The sequence below is a fragment of the Pseudorca crassidens genome, chromosome X (genome assembly GCF_039906515.1).
Source record: "Pseudorca crassidens isolate mPseCra1 chromosome X, mPseCra1.hap1, whole genome shotgun sequence".
Lineage (NCBI taxonomy): Eukaryota > Metazoa > Chordata > Mammalia > Artiodactyla > Delphinidae > Pseudorca > Pseudorca crassidens.
Window position 1 is genome coordinate 5,325,527 of NC_090317.1, and position 18,830 is coordinate 5,344,356.

Sequence of the window (18,830 nt, forward strand, 5' to 3'; positions counted from 1 at the left end):
GTACGTAGCTGAACAATAGCCCCAGAGCATATGAAAATGGAAAAAGCAAAACAAACTAGAAACTCAGAGGATAGTTGTCATTTTTTATATCAAAAGACTTCAAAATTTTCCCTTTCAATCTAGACCAACTGCATTACATCCTACGATTTTCTCACTGAAGACAGAGAATGTGGTTACATACCAAGAAGTGGAACTCTTTAGCCTCTCATTGTTCTTCTCCAGCCTTGGTTTTTGTGCTAAGTCCTTGAGTGCCTAAGACCTGGAGCAAATAAACAGATATGGCAACAAAAACATAAAAGAACGCAGGAGACAAACACTACTGGGTTGACCTTATATGTACAATTGACAATTATGGAACATAGCACTTAGACTGAATTCTACACACAGTTCAAGCTACTTCAGCATAAGTATCATTAACTCTGGCTTTTGTTGAGTGAGATCCCTGGAGGTGGGACCACTTTCAGGTAGTTCAAGAGGTCCCTCTAAAACACATTCTTTTCACAAGAGAGAAGACTTGGTATTACAGAGACGGCAATTCTTCCAAAATTGATCCGTAAATTCATTTCAATTTCAATAAAAATTCTAATGGATTTTTTCATCAAATTTGACAAGCTGACAATAAAATTTACATGGAAGAGCAAAGGGGCAAGGATATGAAAAAAACACTCACGAAGAAGAAGAAAAGAATGAGCAGGGGATCATGCTACCAGACAGCAACATTTCTTATGAGCCTACAGTAATAAAACTATGTGGTATGAGCATAGGGGCAAAGTAAATCAGACCACTGAAACAGAACAGAAAGCTCAGATGTAGGGAACCTTCGTATATGACAATGATAGAACAGCAGAGAGGCAGGGAATGGATAGACTATTTAATAAATAGTGCTTAGATGATTGGAGAGCCATGTGAAAAACAAGGAAATCCCTATACAAAAATAAGTTCCAGGTGAATTATAAAGCAATATGTAAAAATAAAACATTAAAACACTAAAAGAAAATAAAGGAGACTATATTTATGATAAGGTAGGACTCCTTAAGAGAAAAACACAAGCCATACCATAAAATATTAACAAATTTGACTTCTTTTAATTAAAACATTTATAGAACAAAGGCAACATGAAGTTCAAAGATACCTACAGACTGCGAGAAGATATTTGCAACAGATATAAGTGGCAAATATTCGCATTTATAACATCGTAAAACATTCTCAGGTCAAAAAGTAAAAGACAAACAACCCAACTAAAATGGAGAAAAACAAAACAAACAAACAAACAAAAACCATGATCAGGCACTGCATAGAGGATGAGACCTGAAAGACCATTCAAGATATGAAAAGCTAGTCAACTCCCTACTTATCAGGGAAATACAAACTAAAGCAAGAAGACACCTTTCATGCCCATCTATTTGGCAAAAGAGTAAAGTCTAACAGTATCAGGAATGTTGTTGACGATGTGGACATACACTGTTGCTGCAAGCACAGGCTTGGCCTGACTGCTTTGGAGACCCCTCTGATGATGCTTCGTAGACAGTTGCTTAAACGATTACTTACAGTGGAGCTCAGATAGCTCACTTTAGACCTTTGCTCTTTTCTAAATTAAGTACTGAACACTAAACATTTCTCTATAAGCACTATTTTGGCTGCACTCCACAAATTTTGTAATGTCATGTCTTCATTTCCATTTAGTTCAAAACATCTTCTCATTTATCTTGAAATGGGTTATTTAGAAATGTGTCGTTTAATAACCATATATTGAAATAACCAAGAAAGTGAGAAGATGACCCACAGAATGGGAGAAAATATTTGCAAACCATACACCTGATAAGGGACTTGTATCTAGATATATATAAAGAATTCTTTAAAAAAATGTTATTGAAGTATAGTCGATTTACAGTGTTGTATCTAATTTCTGCTGTACAGCAAAGTGACTCAGTTATACAAATATATATATATATATACATATATATTCCATTCATATTCTTTTCCATTATGGTTTATCACAGGATATTGAATAGAGTTTCCTGTGCTATACAGTAGGACCTTGTTGGTTATCACTTCTATATATAATAGTTTGCATCTGCTAATCCCAAACTCCCACTACATCCCTCCCCCACCCTCCCTCCCCATTGGCAACCACAAGTCTGCTCTCTATATCTGTGAGTCTGTTTCTGTTTTGTAGATAGGCTCACTTGTGTTGTATTTTAGATTCCACATTTAAGTGATATCCTATGGTATTTGTCTTTCTCTGTCTGACTTACTTCACTTAGTATGATAATCTCTAGGTCCATCCATGTTGCTGCAAGAGGCATTATTTCCTTCTTCTAATGGCTGAGTAATATTCCATTGTACATATATACCACATCTTCTCATAAAGAACTCTTACAACTCAACAATAAAAAGACAAACAAAAAAATACAATGTTTAATGTTATTCCCAAAGAAAATGTTTCCTAACTGAACTCTCCTGTCAAACAAAATTGTTCTATTTAATAATGCTTATCACCTATTATACAGATGCCCTGTGACAAAAATAATCTTTTGAGATGAGGTAAAAACCTCAATAGTATCTCTCCTCATTTTTTTTCTCATTTATCTGCAATCCTTTATCACAAAGTAAAACAAACAAGAAAAATACTAAATATACTGAGCACATGTTCAAATAATTTCGACTCCTGACAGTTACTTGGCATTGACATGATGCTTCCATGGGTCTGATTGGCTCAGATTAAATATTTCATACCCAAATTTGGCTTCCTTCTCTATTTGACCACAGCCTTACATGGTGACACAGCTTTTTGTTCCAGCATCAATCCTGAAAAATACGGTGGCCCATCTGGTTAGAGCAATGTGGACTGCAGATGCAGTCTGTCCAGGGCTCAGCTAGCAGCCCAACCACACTGTACCTGTGAGTCGCGGGGGTCACCTCACCATTCCTGGAAGGCCAGTGGAGTAAATGACAAGAGAGCAGGAAAGGAGTCAGTGAGGACTCAAAGCTGTGTTAACCAAGAACACCAGATTTCCCAGGACAGGAGCACTTCCAATAGTTGGCTTCATTGACCCGGCTCTAAATACATCTGTTCTTATCAGACTATGGTCTAGAATTGTAACTTCAGGGCTAGGAGATCTCAGATACAGCCAGAATCACCTTTCCTTATTTGGTATACTTGCTCTCCCCTGCCTACTTCCCATCAGGGGCTGATTGGCGGTGAAGTCCCTAAGATGAAAGAAAAGTCGGCTAGGAAGTGGAGTCTGGGAGTAGCCAGGACAAAGCCGGGGAGGTCAAGCATCTGTGACATGCCACTGAGTCTCTCTGAACCTTCAATTCCTCGTCTATCAAATGTGCATCTCATACCCACCCTGCCACACCGGATATGAGGATTCAGTGTCAGAATGCACAGAAAGAGCCCCTAAAGCCTCTGGCACAGAGCCAGCCCTTATGCTGATTAAGAGTCGACCCCTGGGGCTTATGGGAAGGGGATCCTGGGTATCCATCCCAAGACGGGAAATAGCTCCAGAGCTGAGCCCTCAGTCAGCACAGCTTCCTCCACGCCACACAGGACGACAGCTTGGAGAACGGGCCCCATGGATGGGTGGTCACACAGCTTGCCCTAGTTGAAAGTCAGCATCTTCTGAGTGCACAGGACCATATGACAACATGTTCACTGGGTACTTTGGGGGAAGCAGCTGCCGGGCAAAAGAATCATCCAGCAAGTCCTCTCAAAACCCCAATTCAACCTAGAATAGATGCTATGCAAGGCCACTGCAGGGTACTGCTTAATTGAGGTGACTCTTCTCCTCACCACTCTTTCCACCTTCATCCGGTATCTTTTAGTTAATTGTCAAAAGGTTGTGCTCTTTGCAGCACCTGCTGTTCCAGTGGCTGCTACAGCTGGGACTTTGAGGCTGCCTGACAATTTCCTAATTCTGATCCTAAGTTGAGGACACTGCCAGAGCAACACAGGAGTGGCAGAATATCTAGGGTAACCGTGTCATGCCACGTTGACTTCTGTGGCTTGCTCAGTACATTCTGGATTTATTATCCTCTTTAGCTGCTGTGACCTTGAGGAAAAGCCATCTGAATTGTAGTGTAAGTATAGCTCACTTAAGAAGGGGGATCTGCTCTACATCTATTAAATGATGTCTTTCAAACTGAAATGAGTGTCTTTGGAGTGACACTGTCTTGGATTACCCTTTTGAATTATCCATGCTCCTTCCTTTAACACAACGGAAGGCTGGCATCACCATCACACCTCATTCTGGGGAGTTGGGCAGAGATAGTTAGAAGGAATTTTTATTAATATCTGTGAATGGGTACTCTAAAAATAAAGGAAATGCTTTTTAAAAAAATAACTGCATTGAGACAATGCCTACTTTCACAGAGCTTAACACGTGTTGCCATCATCTGTTTGATGGCATCTATCCTTAAAATCAATTTGTAAGTATGTATTGAGTATCTGCCATATGTGAAAGAGAACATTCCACACTTTAAACACAGAAGCTTAAGTAATCATAGAAGACGTGATGCTGTCACCTGAGTAAGAAGAGTACAAGAAATGGAGAGGGAACTTGAATTTCTGTGTACCTACTATGTGCCAAGCTCTATGCTAGGTTCTCTCTCTCTCTCTCTCTATATACACACACACACACACACACACACACACACACACACACACACATATTTATAGTTACATGTCTATAATTTTAATTTTCTTAAGAACCATAGAAAATAGGTGTTATTAGCTCCTTTTAATAATGAAGAAAGTTGAAGTGGGTAGATATTAAGCAGGTTATACATGGCCATACAAGCAGTATGAGATACAGGCAGGATTCAATCCCAGTCTATCTGACTCCAATGACTGTGTTCTTTTTACTATACTGCGTTGATATCTAAAAATATGGTTCTTCAGATCTGGGGCAGGAAATGTCCATGATGATCCTGGATTATCTTACCATACCTAGCAAGGAAGCAAAGACTACTAAAGTCATGTAAAAAGGACTTAAGGAGCCAGTTTAAAGAGGCTCCCAATGGCCAATGCAAGCCTCAATATGAATAAGAACAATGGATTAAAATACATCAAATATGTTTAAATCCATAAATTCATCATTATACTTTTAAAAAAAATCACTCACTGACTTTACTTGCAGATGCTGGCGAACTAGCTCAGTATTTTGAATCAGGCATTTATCTTACCTTCTTATAGAAGCTGTGCCCTCAGATAACCAAGTAGTAGATAAACAGACATATTCCAGCTAACAAATAAAGAAGGAAATATAAACTAAGAATATAACAATTTTGCAATCCTTCATGAATGAATGAATCTAGACGTGATCATCAGTGGCTGACATCAAAAGAGACAACCAGATAATATGTCTGACATAGTCTCACCAAAACCAAAGCAAAAAGCTTCAACATGAATCCGATTAAGCCTCTAAAATCAACTACTAATTTAGAGAAAACACGGAGTCCGAGGGTACTTAGCATACCTATTCAATGTAACGATGGGGATGCAATCAGCAAAATTCAGACTGTGGGAAATGCTACAGGGAAAAGAATACATGTTCTTCACAAAATAAATTGCAAGATGAAGAAAGATCAGGGGGAACCTGTAGGTTAAAGGAGACTAAAAGGCTATATCAATCAATTACAGTATCTCTTCTTATTTAGGGCTTTATTCAAACAAACAAGAATCCTTTTACCCCAATTGTAAGATAATTGGAAACTGGAACACTGGCTGGATATTTGTTGATTTTAGTGAAGTTTTGTTCATTTTGAGCTGTGATCATTGCATAGTGGATATTTTTAAGAGTCCTAACACTTTAGAAATACATCCTGAACTATTTACAGCTGAGGTCTGCAATTTGCTTCAAGATATTACAGAAAGAGGGAAAGTGAATGTGGTATAGCTGAAAGAGTGGCCATGGGTTGATCATTTTTGAGGTTTGGTGATGGGATTAGGGGTATCCTTATATAATTCTATCTGCTTTTGTATGTCTTTTTCATAATGAAATGATATAAAACATATATATGATTTGAAGAGACATACATACAAAATCCCACATCTTGGAATTGATCCTACAGATATACAGTGGAATCACACCATATGCATATGCGAGTCATACAGATTCAAAAGTAGGCACTCAGCATACAGAGAGGGAGAGGGGAGAAAGGTGTGAGAGAGACAGAAAGAGACAGAGACAGAAAGATAGAGGAAAGAGAGTTGAGAGAGACAGAAGACAACAATTGAAATGGTGTAGCAGTTGTGCCTACCATTCTTCTCAATGACCCTGCTCTGCCCTAGAGACAATGTAAAGTAGATGCTGTGATTCTGTTAATCCCTCAGTAAGTCTCCATCCCCATGTGCCTCTCACAGAGTGAGCATCTCGTTGTGATGCTGGTATTTAAAGATGCATACATGTCATTCAACATGGCTCATAACTACAAGCTCATCTCAACAGGTGCTGAGCCAAAGACCCAGAGATCTACTTCAATACTGGAGGACAAACAGGCAAACAAACTCTGCTGGAATGATAAAGATATGGTATGTCGGCCTTCCTAAGGGAATTTTAAGGGTGTTTTTGACTATATGGGATTTTCACTGTGTGTGGTAGTTAAATAATCTAACAAAAGATGCCAAAGTCCACTCTACCCCACACGGGTGTGCAAGGATATGTGTAAAATATTTTTAATATTTAATATACCATTGTCATATTTTAAAAACTGGAGAAATCCCAAATGTTCACTAATAGAGGATTGGTTAAACACAGTGCATCCCCACAATGGAATACTTTACGGAGCCTTGACAGAGAAGAAGGTAGATATTTCCCAACCACTGATAGGAAAAGATGTCCAAGACATAGTGTTACATGGAAAAAGCACGTGGCAGGACAATGCATGTGGTGTGCTTCCATTTTTGTAAATAACAAAAGGAATAAAGATGTACCTATGGACATGTACACACCATTGTTTATTACAGGACATTTCAAGAATACACAGGAAGCTGGCAATAGTAATAGACTCTGATGAGAGGGGATGGGAGTTTAGAGTGGGAGAGTTACTTCCCTTGCACTGTACACTCTTCTATATAGTTTGAAATCTTATCATGTTCATGTATCAATACTGAAACTTTTGCTGAAGTATAACACACGTATAGAAAAGTGCATAGTTCATACCTGTACAGCTCAATGAATGAGCATAAAGTGAACACACCCAAGTAACCACTACCCGGGCCCCCAGATAGAACGTTACCAGTCTCCAGAAGCCCAGTCAGGCCCATCATCTTCCTCCCCTTCCTCCTGAAAGTTAGCACTATTCCTGATTTCTAATACAATCGTTTAATTTTGTCTCTTTCCAAATTTTATAGAACTTGAGTCACACAGCGCATGCACTCTTTAGGGTCTGACTTATTTTGATTGACATGTTTGTAAGAGTTTCCCATGTTCTTGTTAATTTGTACCGTATTCCATTGTATACATGCACCACAATTTATTTATATATTCACTGTTGATGGACATTTGGGGTGTTTCTGTTATTTGGCTGGCACTAAATAATGTTCTAATGGACATCCTCGTATGTGTCTTTTGGTGAATACATGCAGTGGAATTATGGGGTAGATTGCTGGGTCATAGGGTCGATGTTTGTTTAGCTTTCCAAAGTGGTTGTATCAGTTCAGCCTTCAGCTAGCAGTGTATGCAAGTTGAATTAACTTTTCAAACAAACAAGAACAAGAACAAAAACAAAACCCTAATTCAATTCATATAAGCATTGTTGATTTGATTGGTATTTCTGTGTTATATTCTGTTTCACTTGTAGAAGTTAAAGACATGGGTCACTATGTTACCACATGTGCTTATGCAAGGTTCTTGTGACAAATCCTCATTTGAGTTTCATGTCAGGGAGAAGATGATCTTAAAAGAGGAATATAGCTGCTTTCTGGTTCTCAGATAATACACACCACTGTAACCCTTAACCTTGACTGCCAAGAAATCCGGAGTTAATGTCAGTGTTCAACAGCTATAGCATTCCACTCATCCAGAGTATTTGGTGATATCGACTCTTTCTTTTTCAAATAGACAATTCTGTTCTATGTCTTACTTTGCATTATGTTTAAACTGGTAAGCTTCTGCAAATCCTTTTGGAAATAAAGGGGAAAGGTTAAATTGTAAATAAATAAAGCAAAAATAGTTCTAGTCCCAGACGGTGAAGTTTTAAAACAAAATTTAGGAAACTAAGGCTAATGCAACCCCAACAAGAAAAGTACAGAAAAGAAGCAGTATAGAATGCAGTGTTCTGTAATTTGTGATTGGTCAATCACCTGGTCACATGGCTGGTGGCCTAGGCAATGTCAGGCTTGGATGAGTCCTAGGTTCTCACCAAACAAAATGCTGTGTTTTATCTTGATGGGAGAAAGGTGGCAAAAGCAGTGCTCTCCCAGGATTTGGGAATTTTTGTCTCAATAGCCTTTGGACAAGACCCTCTCCCCAGACAAAAGTCCAATTTCTTCTCCTTGAACTGGAATTAAATCCACATTTGGAAGGGACACACACTCTACTACCACATTTCTCAGTCAAGTATTGCCCCCTTGGAACATCTTCCTAGCTGTGCTTCCAGGCAGATCGAATCCCACATCCTTCCTGGTCACTGTCAGAATGAACCCTAGCCAATCCAGAGGTCCACTTTCCTCACCTTGGGATGCTGCTCTGATGTTCAGTTAATGCTTCGTGAATGTATCAATGAATTTCTTAGATCTCACAGTAGTGACCAGATGGTCTTAATAAGAGCTTTCCATTTGGCTCGGGGCTAAGTCTATGCTCAGTTTCAAATGGATATCACAAAGAATAGCAGCTCAAGGGAGAAAGAGAGCCTGGGCTGAGGTCCCAGTAGGGTTTCCAAAGATCTGGAATTCGAATGGAACTTTGAAAAATAGATAAGGTAAAAAGGTAATAAGGTAAAAAGGTATAAAGGTATAAAGGTATAAAGATATTTGGTAAATCACATATGCAGAGCAATATGCCTACAGACCAAAGTAGAGGGAATGAATATCAGGAAAGGAAATCTGGGTCAGTTCACAAGGCCTTGAATGCCAAACAAAGGAATTTAGATTTTATGCAATTATTGAAGATTTTTGAGTAGGCTGAGAAGAGATCACGACAAAAGAATTATTTCAGGAGATGAATCTGGCTGTGGTGTGCAGCACAGACTGGCTTGGGGAAGAAAATAAGTAGAGATTGTACTGCTATTGCTATTATCCAGGCAAAGACAACTAGTGCCTGAAGTTGGGAGAGAGCAACAGAGACGGAAAGGCAGAAACAAGAAGAGTACAAAGGAATAATCACCAGGGTTCAGAAGTGATTAGATGTACAGAAGGAGGCAGAAGGGAGAGCTGAGAATGCCACTGAGGCTTGGAGCCCGGAGAACCATGGGACAGACACCTCTACCACATGTGGCGGCATCCTTTGTAATAACAAAAGACTAGAACCAACCCAAATATCTGTCAATATGGACTGACTGGTTGAACAAACTATGGTTCCTCTTTGGGATGGCATGCTATACAGTTAAAAAAAAAAAGGAGGGCTTCCCTGGTGGTGCAGTGGTTGAGAGTCCGCCTGCTGCTGCAGGGGACACGGGTTCATGCCCCGGTCTGGGAAGATCCCACGTGCCGCGGAGCGGCTGGGCCCGTGAGCCATGGCCTCTGAGACTGCGCATCCGGAGCCTGTGCTCCACAACGGGAGAGGCCACAACAGTGAGAGGCCCGCGTACCGCAAAAAAAAAAAAGGAGCAAGGAAGTTCCCCATACGGTGACATGGAACAATCTCTAGGACATGTTAAGTGGAAAAGGGGGAGCAGAGCGATGTTTGTAGTACATGTTACATTTGTGTAAGAAATAGGGGATGGAAAACTACTTATTCTCACTTGTTTAATATTCAAATATACAATGGATGCATAAACCAAAACCTAATAAACATGATTGCTGTAGAGGGAGGGAGGATAAAGAATGGAGGCAGGATGGAAGCAGGACTTTTAGAATATCTCCTGTTATATCGTTTTGACTTTGGAACTATGTAAATGTTTTATACAAATTAAATTTAACAGGGGAAGGAAAAACAATCCCCAAAACCCAGAAAAAAAAAAAGAAGCAAATGAATCAAACTGTGTATCAACTTGGTAACATAACCACACAGAGAAAAATTACTTCAAGTGACTTTAAAACACAGTACTTTGACTACCTCCCTAGCAGAATTTATTCTAAAGGCAAAAGGAAGAGCAAAGACATCTTAACTTGCATTCGGTAGTCTTGGTAGTAACACTGGAATTGTTCCTTTGAAATTGTTACAGATATAATATAGGGGAATGCAAGTAATTATATTAATATCATTAGGAACCAGGACTTTCAGAGTGGGAGAGAAGAGACAGTTACAAAATCAAAGATGTTAAGTAAAAGCCTATACTCTTAAATTCAACTTTGAACTATCAGTAGGAACTCATCACTTTCCCTTTTAAAAAAATACGCATTTTCTAAACTCTTTTAACTAAAAAGACCTGACAACCTAGCAGCGGTGAGGAAACCCAGCCCTCAGAAGGGACTTAACCTGCACACCGCAGTGAAAGTTCCAAGTCTTAACCACTGGACCGCCAGGGAATTCCCAGACTGTGCTCTCTTAATACCATTTTACATCAAGAGGAACTAGAGCTCCTTGGAGAAATGGCTGACTCCAGGACTGGGTTTGGAATTGTACAAGATGAGCCTGAAACATCTCATCAAACCAAAAATCAAGAAATCTATCATGACAAAAGGAAACAGAAGCCAACTTGAAAGGACCCTCACTGACCTAAGATGAGACAACTTTAGCAACCAAATGAACGACTAAAATGGATCGAAACACATTAAAAATCCATTGGTTCATAGCAATACTTAAAAGACTTGGTTGGTCACCATTGGAGGTTGCTAGGATACCAACTCATTCCGAAAATTGATGTTTTTAAAAGGAAGGTATCGAACATTTATCCTGCCTTTCTTTTTTTGTTTACACCGTAATTCAAGGTAACTAAATGGCTGATAAGTAAAATTCTTCTTTATAGAAAAGCCCCAACTAATAAATGAAGAAGGAATAACAATTAGAAAAATGCCATTTTGCAACTCTTAATGAAATAATGGACCTAAGCAGTAATCATCCCTGGTTGTTAAAGCCATTAGGGGAAGGGGTGATGGGATCTTTATGATGGAGGACTCCAGGTGATACTATCTGAGCCCACTGATCAATGTTAGTATAGCTAAAAAGTGGGGGCAATCAGACATTATTTGCCTCATGAAATAACGGGATAGAAGGTACACAGCCTTGACTGTGAAGTATTCTTTCCCCAGAATTTCAACCTCGATCTAATCAAAGCCTCTAGACATAACTACCAGTTTACAGAGGATAGAGAAACGAGTTCAAGGGACAATACCAGGAAACAATCAAGCCAATTGAGAATGTGAGACATTCTTCAGGGCAAATGACGGGGTTTCTCCAACAACTCAAAAGCAATAAAAGACTTAACGAGACATAACCAAGTGCAATGTGTGGGCTTTGTTTGGGTGCGAACTCCAACAAATTAACTATAAAATGATATCCTTGGGGAAATCAGGGAAAGTTGAATATGGATTGGGTATTAAATGATATTAATGAATTATTGTTAATTTTGTTAGATGTAATAATAGCATAGTAGTTATTACATTACATATAACATATGTAATGTATTATAACTACATATAATATATATGATGATGTATTATAACGACTATGCCATATATATGTATATATATATATATGAGCTAAAAAAACTGAAAGGCACTACTGCTAATGAGAAAAGAGAAGATGGAGGAAATGAGAAAAGAGAAGATGGGGAAAGAGGTAAGTTTAGGGAAAAAGGGATGAGAATTTCATTTTTATTTTTATTTATTTATATTTTTAAGTCCTTTTTCTGCCAGTTGCTAGTTGTGTGACTCTGGGCAAGTTCCCTAACCTCTCTGTGCTTCACTTTTTTTATAACACATTTTTGATGCTATTTTTTTTTAATTTTATTTATTTTTGGCTGTGTTGGGTCTTCGTTGCTGCGCGCGGGCTTTCTCTAGTTGCAGTGAGCGGGGCTGCTCTTTGTTGTGGTGTGCGGGCTCCTCATTGCGGTGCCGCGGAGCACGGGCTCTAGGCGCATGGGCTTCAGTAGTTGCAGCACGCGAGCTCAGTAGTTGTGGAACGCGGGCTTAGTTGCTCCGCGGCATGTGGGATCTTCCCAGACCAGGGCTCGAACCCGCGTCACCTGCATTGGCAGGCGGATTCCTAACGACTGCGCCACCAGGGAAGTCCCGGGATGAGAATTTTAAACATGAAGTTCAGGAAGACAGCCAAAGAACCAAGTATAGATGTGCAGCAGGAGCTTAAAAATGCACACTTGAAGCTCAGAAGAAATGTCAGGGCTGGAGAGAGATTTGGGAGTCGTTCATATAGACGCCTCTAAGGAGTGAAACCTTGGGATTCGGTTAATTTCACTGGGAAAGAAGAAAGGGCCCAGTCCAAAACCTAGAGAATACTTAGATCACAGTGAGGTGGGTAGTGGAGGTGGAAGAGCAAAAGGAAGACTCAACACCAACAAAACAAAACGAGGAACGAGGAAGGGGTCAGAAAAGCGGGAGAAAACCCCAAATAGTTCAATCTCACGGACACTAAACAAGGAAAGGATTTCAGGGAAATGGTGGTCAACGGTGTTGAATCCTCGAACAAGACTGAGGAGGATCAGGCCTCAGAAAGTAGAGTATCCCTTTCCTTACATTGCTACTATCCATCCAAATCAATTTCAGGCTGACAGTGACCTCGCTAGTAATAGTGAGCCTCTAAGAAACCGTCTTAATCAACAGCCTCCACCTGTTCCTTCATTCATTCCTTCCCTCAGGCGCCCACTCGTCCAGCCACTCATTTCATCAGCATTACTGAGTTCCTGCCCCAAGCCAGAGCCCTGCCGCGTTCTGCAGACACTGAAACAAATACATATCTGCCCTCCAGCTTAACGAGGAAGACAGACCTGGAAAAATAATGACCACATGGTGCTAACATTTCAGCATCGACTTATTGAACGTATGTATATTCTGGGCCAGGCACTAGGGGAGGCACTAGATATACAAACACAAACAAGAGGTTCCTGCCTCCGGGGCTCAGAAAAACAGCTGGGAAGGCAGACGGAATTAGAATACGTTGCAATGCGGACTAGAAATATGAGGAATGTACAAATTATGTGAGAGCGCAGAGCAGAAAATGAAGCTTGTAAGGCAGTCTGTGAAATAGCGACTATTCATATGTCCATTTCACACACAAGGAAACTGAGGTATAGGGAAGTGGGGTTACAGCTGTGAGTGGCAGAGCCAGGGTTCAAGTGTGGGTCTGTGAGACTCAGGAGTTCAGGTTACCCACTCTGTCATCCTGCCTGAGGGCCTCTTCCAATACCCCTATTCCCTTTCCACTGTGCCACGCTGGTCACACCTCCAAGGGCACAGAGCGGGTGATCAATGAGTGTCTGCCGAATGAACAAGGGAAGTGTGCAACCTCACAGGGCTGTTGGAAAGGTTCACTGAGATAAGTACCAGGTCATCTGAGGTCACAGTGTAGGGTGGCAGGTGAGGATATAAAGACCCCACACCCAGAGGATCTCTGCTGGGTGGGCCACTATTACCAAAAAGAGCAGTCAGGTAACCAGTGTGTCTGGACAGCTAGTGATAGGCATCGGGGAGCTTTGAGACTGGGGGGCAGGACCTCAGTCACAGGGACTGGGACGGGAAGGGGCAAGGGCTAGGCACAGTCACAGCCCTGGAGGACTCGTGCTCTGAATGCAGGGGCTCGGGGACCCAGATCTAGTTACCCAAACTAGGCCAGCAGCACAGAGAGGCGACAGCCTGCCGGGCTGACCTGGTCCCTAGTCCACCAAGCCACGAGAAAGCCCTCTGATGGTGAAGGAGGAGGAAAAAGAGGGGAAATCGAAGGGGGAGGAGGCCGAGAAGGCCGAAGAAGAGGAGGGTGGAGGAGAGGGAAAGGAGAATAATGGCAGCTGACGTTTACCCTGTGCTGAGGGTGGGCCAGGTGCCGGGCTGAGTACTTTACAGGCGGTCAGCAACCCAACCATCCCGTGAGGCAGAAACTAACATTTAACTCTCCATTTTATAGACGAGGCATTAAGTAACCTACTTGACGCCACAAAGCCAGGATTTGAACTCCGGCAGCCTGACCCCCAGGCAGGGTTCTAATCCACTGAACTTTCCTGGGTCTCACGGTCTTACTGAGATGGGCTAAGCTTGCTAGGGGCAAGGGGCTCTGCCCGCCTCTTCCTGCACCTATCCGAGCCCTGCCGGCAGGTAGCAGTGGCCCTGGTCGATGATGTACATGTGACCAGTCAGCACAGCAGAGAATTAACAATCTGCTCCAAATATTTCTTTTGAATTGCATAGAGAAGGTGCTGGGGCGGGGAGCGGAAATGCTTCCATCTCCTCCTGTGAACTCCTCAGGTCGCCAATCCCTTGATCTGGAACAATGAAGATGTTAACAAGGCCTTGCACCGGGGTCCTGCCCTGTAGTTTACAAAGCCTTTCACATACATTACTTAACGTGTCACTTTGGAGAAAACAATTGGAAAAAAAAAAAAAAGCTGGTTCTTGATCCTGGAAACTTTCCCCAAAAGACTGTGTATTCCTCTCCACTTCAATCCACATATATTTCCCAGATGTCTCTGGTCTTCCTGGAATTTCTATTAAGAATTTCAGCGATCCCAGCAAGAACGTTCAGACATCACAGTTTCTACTAACATATGGAGCCCAGATCTCCTGGTGTCAAATTAATTTCGCTTTCTACCCCAGCTGGGGCCAATGCTTCCACAGGAATAGTAGCAGGGAAACAGGCTCCACAGGAGCTGAGGTGTCATTCCTGGTTTCTGTTCCATTAGCCCCCAATTCAATTCCCCCACTCTACTCAGATCCCCACAGCTAGACCCACTTATCCTTACGCCTAGAGGCTCAAGCCCAACCCAGTTCCCAGACCAACCCATTCACAGGCATAGGGGCCAATGCCTGGCCTTAGCCCTGAGGCTGCTCTCCTGGATCTGGTACCCCCAGAACAGCGGCCTGAGAAGCCGTGATGCTCCCGGACCAGAACTCTCCCCAAGCCCACCTCTTACACTGACACAGTCTTAACAACTAGCCTCTTGCCTCGATTCCTATCCCGAAGTTCTACGTGTTGTCCTACCAACTATCTCTGCCCCCTTTAGAACTAGCGCCCTGGCAGATGAGAATATCTTACTTGTCTCTTCCCCCAACACGTGGCACGGAGGATGGTCCTCAATGCATGCCTGCTGGGTGGATGAGCCCTTCCGCCCGGCCTTGGCCTTGCCCACCCTTTTCTCTGGAGCTGGAACCTTGGCCCACTGATGGGTCTGGCCACTAAGGAGGGGACTTCTAGATGATGATTCCCCAACTGGCTGAAGATCCAAGCAATACTCACATACCCACTCTTTAGCTGTGTGATTTTGAGCAGGTTACTGAGCCTCTCGGCGTCTCGGTTTCCTCATTCGTAAAGTGGGGAAAGAGCATTGCTACCTAATGGGATTGGTGTGAAGATCAGAAGAGTAAAGCTATGTTAAGTGCTTGGTACAGCGCCCATCCATATAAGTATCTGCTCCTGCCATTGCTATTACTGTTGAGTTAGTTACTGTGGACCCTTCAATGTTGACCATTTCCCAGAATGTCACTGCGGCCCCTGGGCCTGCTCCCTTGCTCCGCACCCACTTGCCTGCCTCTGCCTGTACCAAGGCCACTTCCCCAAGCATGTGTTCTGGCCCAGTGTCTGTATCCAGCACCAGGGCTTGATTACCTCTCCCCCACTGCCTGGCCTGCTTCTGCCATTAAGCCCATCATTCCAGACGCACAAGTCTTAGCAGGCTGAACACCATCCTTCTAACAACTGTTCTCTCGGGGCCGGGCCAACCCTAGGGCGAGCAGAGGTGGGAGAAAGCAGTGGGGTTAGAGGGGTAAAGCAGCAGCACAAAAAGCTGGGCCACATCCCTGGGAACTAGGTGTGGCTGGACAACCCTCTGCAAGCCGGAAAGACCACTTCCCCCGATGGCGGAGCCACCCTGGGAAGAGTTTGTCACAAAGCAGGAAGGCAGCTGGGCTGTTTGCTTCGTGGGGGGTAGGGGTCCTGCCAGTGCAGCTCCTGACATAATCAAAAGAGAATCCTAGCATCTCAGGGACTCAGGGTCACACTCTGAGAGAGGACAGTGGCCCACCCAGCAAGATCACTTCTTTGCTGCTCAGAGCCCTGGAGGCTCTGCAGACCTGCTGACATGGGGAACGTCTGACACGGGGGTGCCCTTAGAACTCGTTTAGCCCCTTGCCTTTCTCCTACAGGTAAGGACACTTCAAAACTAGCCTCAAAGAATGGCTTGTCTTGCCAATTGGACCCAAGCACTTCTTGCTGGCCTATAACCCACAGCGTCGCTCTTATCCTCACTGCTGTGTTCCACATCTTCCCCATCTACCACCTTAATGCCTGGTCCATTTGGTCCCTCAGCCTGAGCAATGCACTTTATAGACTTGGGCTGCACCTCAGGGCTTTTCACTGACTGTGCTGCTCCAGGCAGTGTCTGCACAGAGAACCTCTCCTTCAGCCCCAGCCAGACTGGTCCCCTCCTTTGCCTCACATGCATGCAGCTTCCAGGTCATGGGATTCGGGCACTGGGGCCCAGAAAAGCAATAATAATAGCAACACAAGCTCCTTGGCAGCAGGTGAGATGTTTTTAACTTTTAAAATAAAGAACAGGGGCTTCCCTGGTGGCGCAGTGGTTGAGAGTCCGCCTGCCAATGCAGGGGACAGGGGTTTGTGCCCCGGTCTGGGAGGATCCCACATGCCGTGGAGCGGCTGGGCCCGTGAGCCATGGCCGCTGAGCCTGCGCGTCCGGAGCCTGTGCTCCGCAACGGGAGAGGCCACAGCAGTGAGAGGCCCGCGTACCACAAAAAATAAATAAATAAATAAAGAACAGAATACTAGTACAAATCTCAGTTTCAGCTCTGCTTAGCTACACGATCCTGAGCAAGTTATTCAACCTCTTCGAACATCAGTTCCTTTATCCATAAAATGGAAACTACACGGGATACCGTACCTGAGTGCCTGGCAGTAGGAAGAGCTCACTAAATTCTAACTAACAGATGATGTAATAACCTTTACATCTTCGCCATCCATCAAGCTGGTGCCCCAGGGCAGTTGCTCAGTAAGTGCTGAGTGAAAGATGTTTCCTGGCCTGATCAGCCCAACCACCAGGTGAGGCAGGTAGAGGAGACCCTGGCCTCTCCAGGGATGGAGAGCTGAGGCTGGGTGGCTAAGTGACTTGTCCCAAGTCAGAGTTAGTAAGCAGAAGAGCCTGGACTGGGAGCTTCTCTTTCCTGACTCCCAATTTGCTGTTTACTATTTTATGTCACCTGATCAAATTTAGGGCCAGAAAGGTATGTAGAGATTACCTAGCATATCCTATCATCTCAGAATGTGAAAACTGAGGCCAGAGAGACCAAGGACGTTTCACATGACCAAAGAGCTAGTCAGCTGGGGAGTAGAGCCCAGGTCTCTGACTGCCAGCTTACTGATCTACCAACAACACAACAGCTTAGCTTGCAAAAATCACCTCACCGTTCCTAGATCAGCAAACGTGGTCATCCTAGGCTCCAGGCTACCGCAGCTTTCTAAGGAAACACCCAAGTGGTAAGTGCAGAGGCCTCCTGCAATGACAGGCCCACCCGCAGAGGACCAGATTCATTCTTCACAGAGGGTACACTTCCCATGTGATTTGAAAAAACGTGTCAACGCGAAGCTCGGTGGCCATCAGGAGTGCACCAACAGTCACAAGCTCGGTGGTATGGAGTTCCATGTTGGAAGTGGACCCTACAGAGTTTCTGGAATGTCAAGCATGAGCTCTGAGAAACACCCTCCTTGGCAGGTCCTCTAAAGCAACAAAGACGGTTAAATGAGGCCCAAGTAGCACAGGATATTATTGTTTACATGCGACCCTTATCCCAGGGCTGTGGGAAATGGAGCCAAATTCCACAAGCTCTTCTCTCGCGAGACATGCTTGGCAAAGCAGAGAAGGCCAGCAATGCTTCTTGGTCGGCTGTTCTTTCTCGAAGTCAGCTTCATTTGAAAACAAAAAATGATGTCCTCAGAATTAAGCTCCGACCCCGGGGAGATGTATTAGGTTGTTCCACTTGGAATTAATCTGAGGATGCAAACGTCAAACGAGCATCATGCTTGCCTCAAATGAGGAACACATGAGGAGGGGGCAGAGGTGAATAACTCATTCATCAACGCAACAGAAAAGGGATAGCCACTGCTCTTTGAAAGGCTTCCAAATTCAAAGGGTTTCAGCTGAAACACGAGGGGATGTTTTCTGTAGAAGAAAGTCAACACCTTGTATTCTAATAGTACTTTTTTCCCCTTGAAAATATCACCAAACACATCTGTTGCACACTTCCTTGTAGTTGGGCCACGGTGAGTGCAGAAGCCTGTGATTGATGGAAGAGGCCCGTCTCCGTGCTCACGGCGTGCCCCGGCCAAGCACACAAATCAGGAGTACCTTGCCCTACATCCTCGAGCACAGGCAAGCTAGTGCAGGCATCCACAGGCTCAGTAAATGCCATGCTTCTTGGTTCCCTCCGCTTCCGATATAAATAGCCACAGCAAATCTTAGACAAGCGGTCTGTCTTGGTTAGCACACTTGCGTGGGTCTTGGCAGTAAAGGAGAAAGGCCTTTGGAAAGCACCATCTTTGTGGACAATC

At 43.4% G+C, this 18,830-nt stretch overlaps 1 long non-coding RNA gene across 5 annotated transcripts in view; it reads right to left on the bottom strand.

Annotated features, from left to right (window-relative positions):
* Window positions 1-18,830, bottom strand: part of LOC137216978 (uncharacterized) — a 155,155-nt gene that overhangs the window by 17,207 nt on the left and 119,118 nt on the right. For all 5 annotated transcript variants that reach the window (XR_010939963.1, XR_010939957.1, XR_010939932.1 and 2 more), the window contains one exon: window positions 182-259. This is a non-coding gene — a long non-coding RNA (uncharacterized lncRNA). The remainder of the gene's footprint in view (window positions 1-181; window positions 260-18,830) is intronic.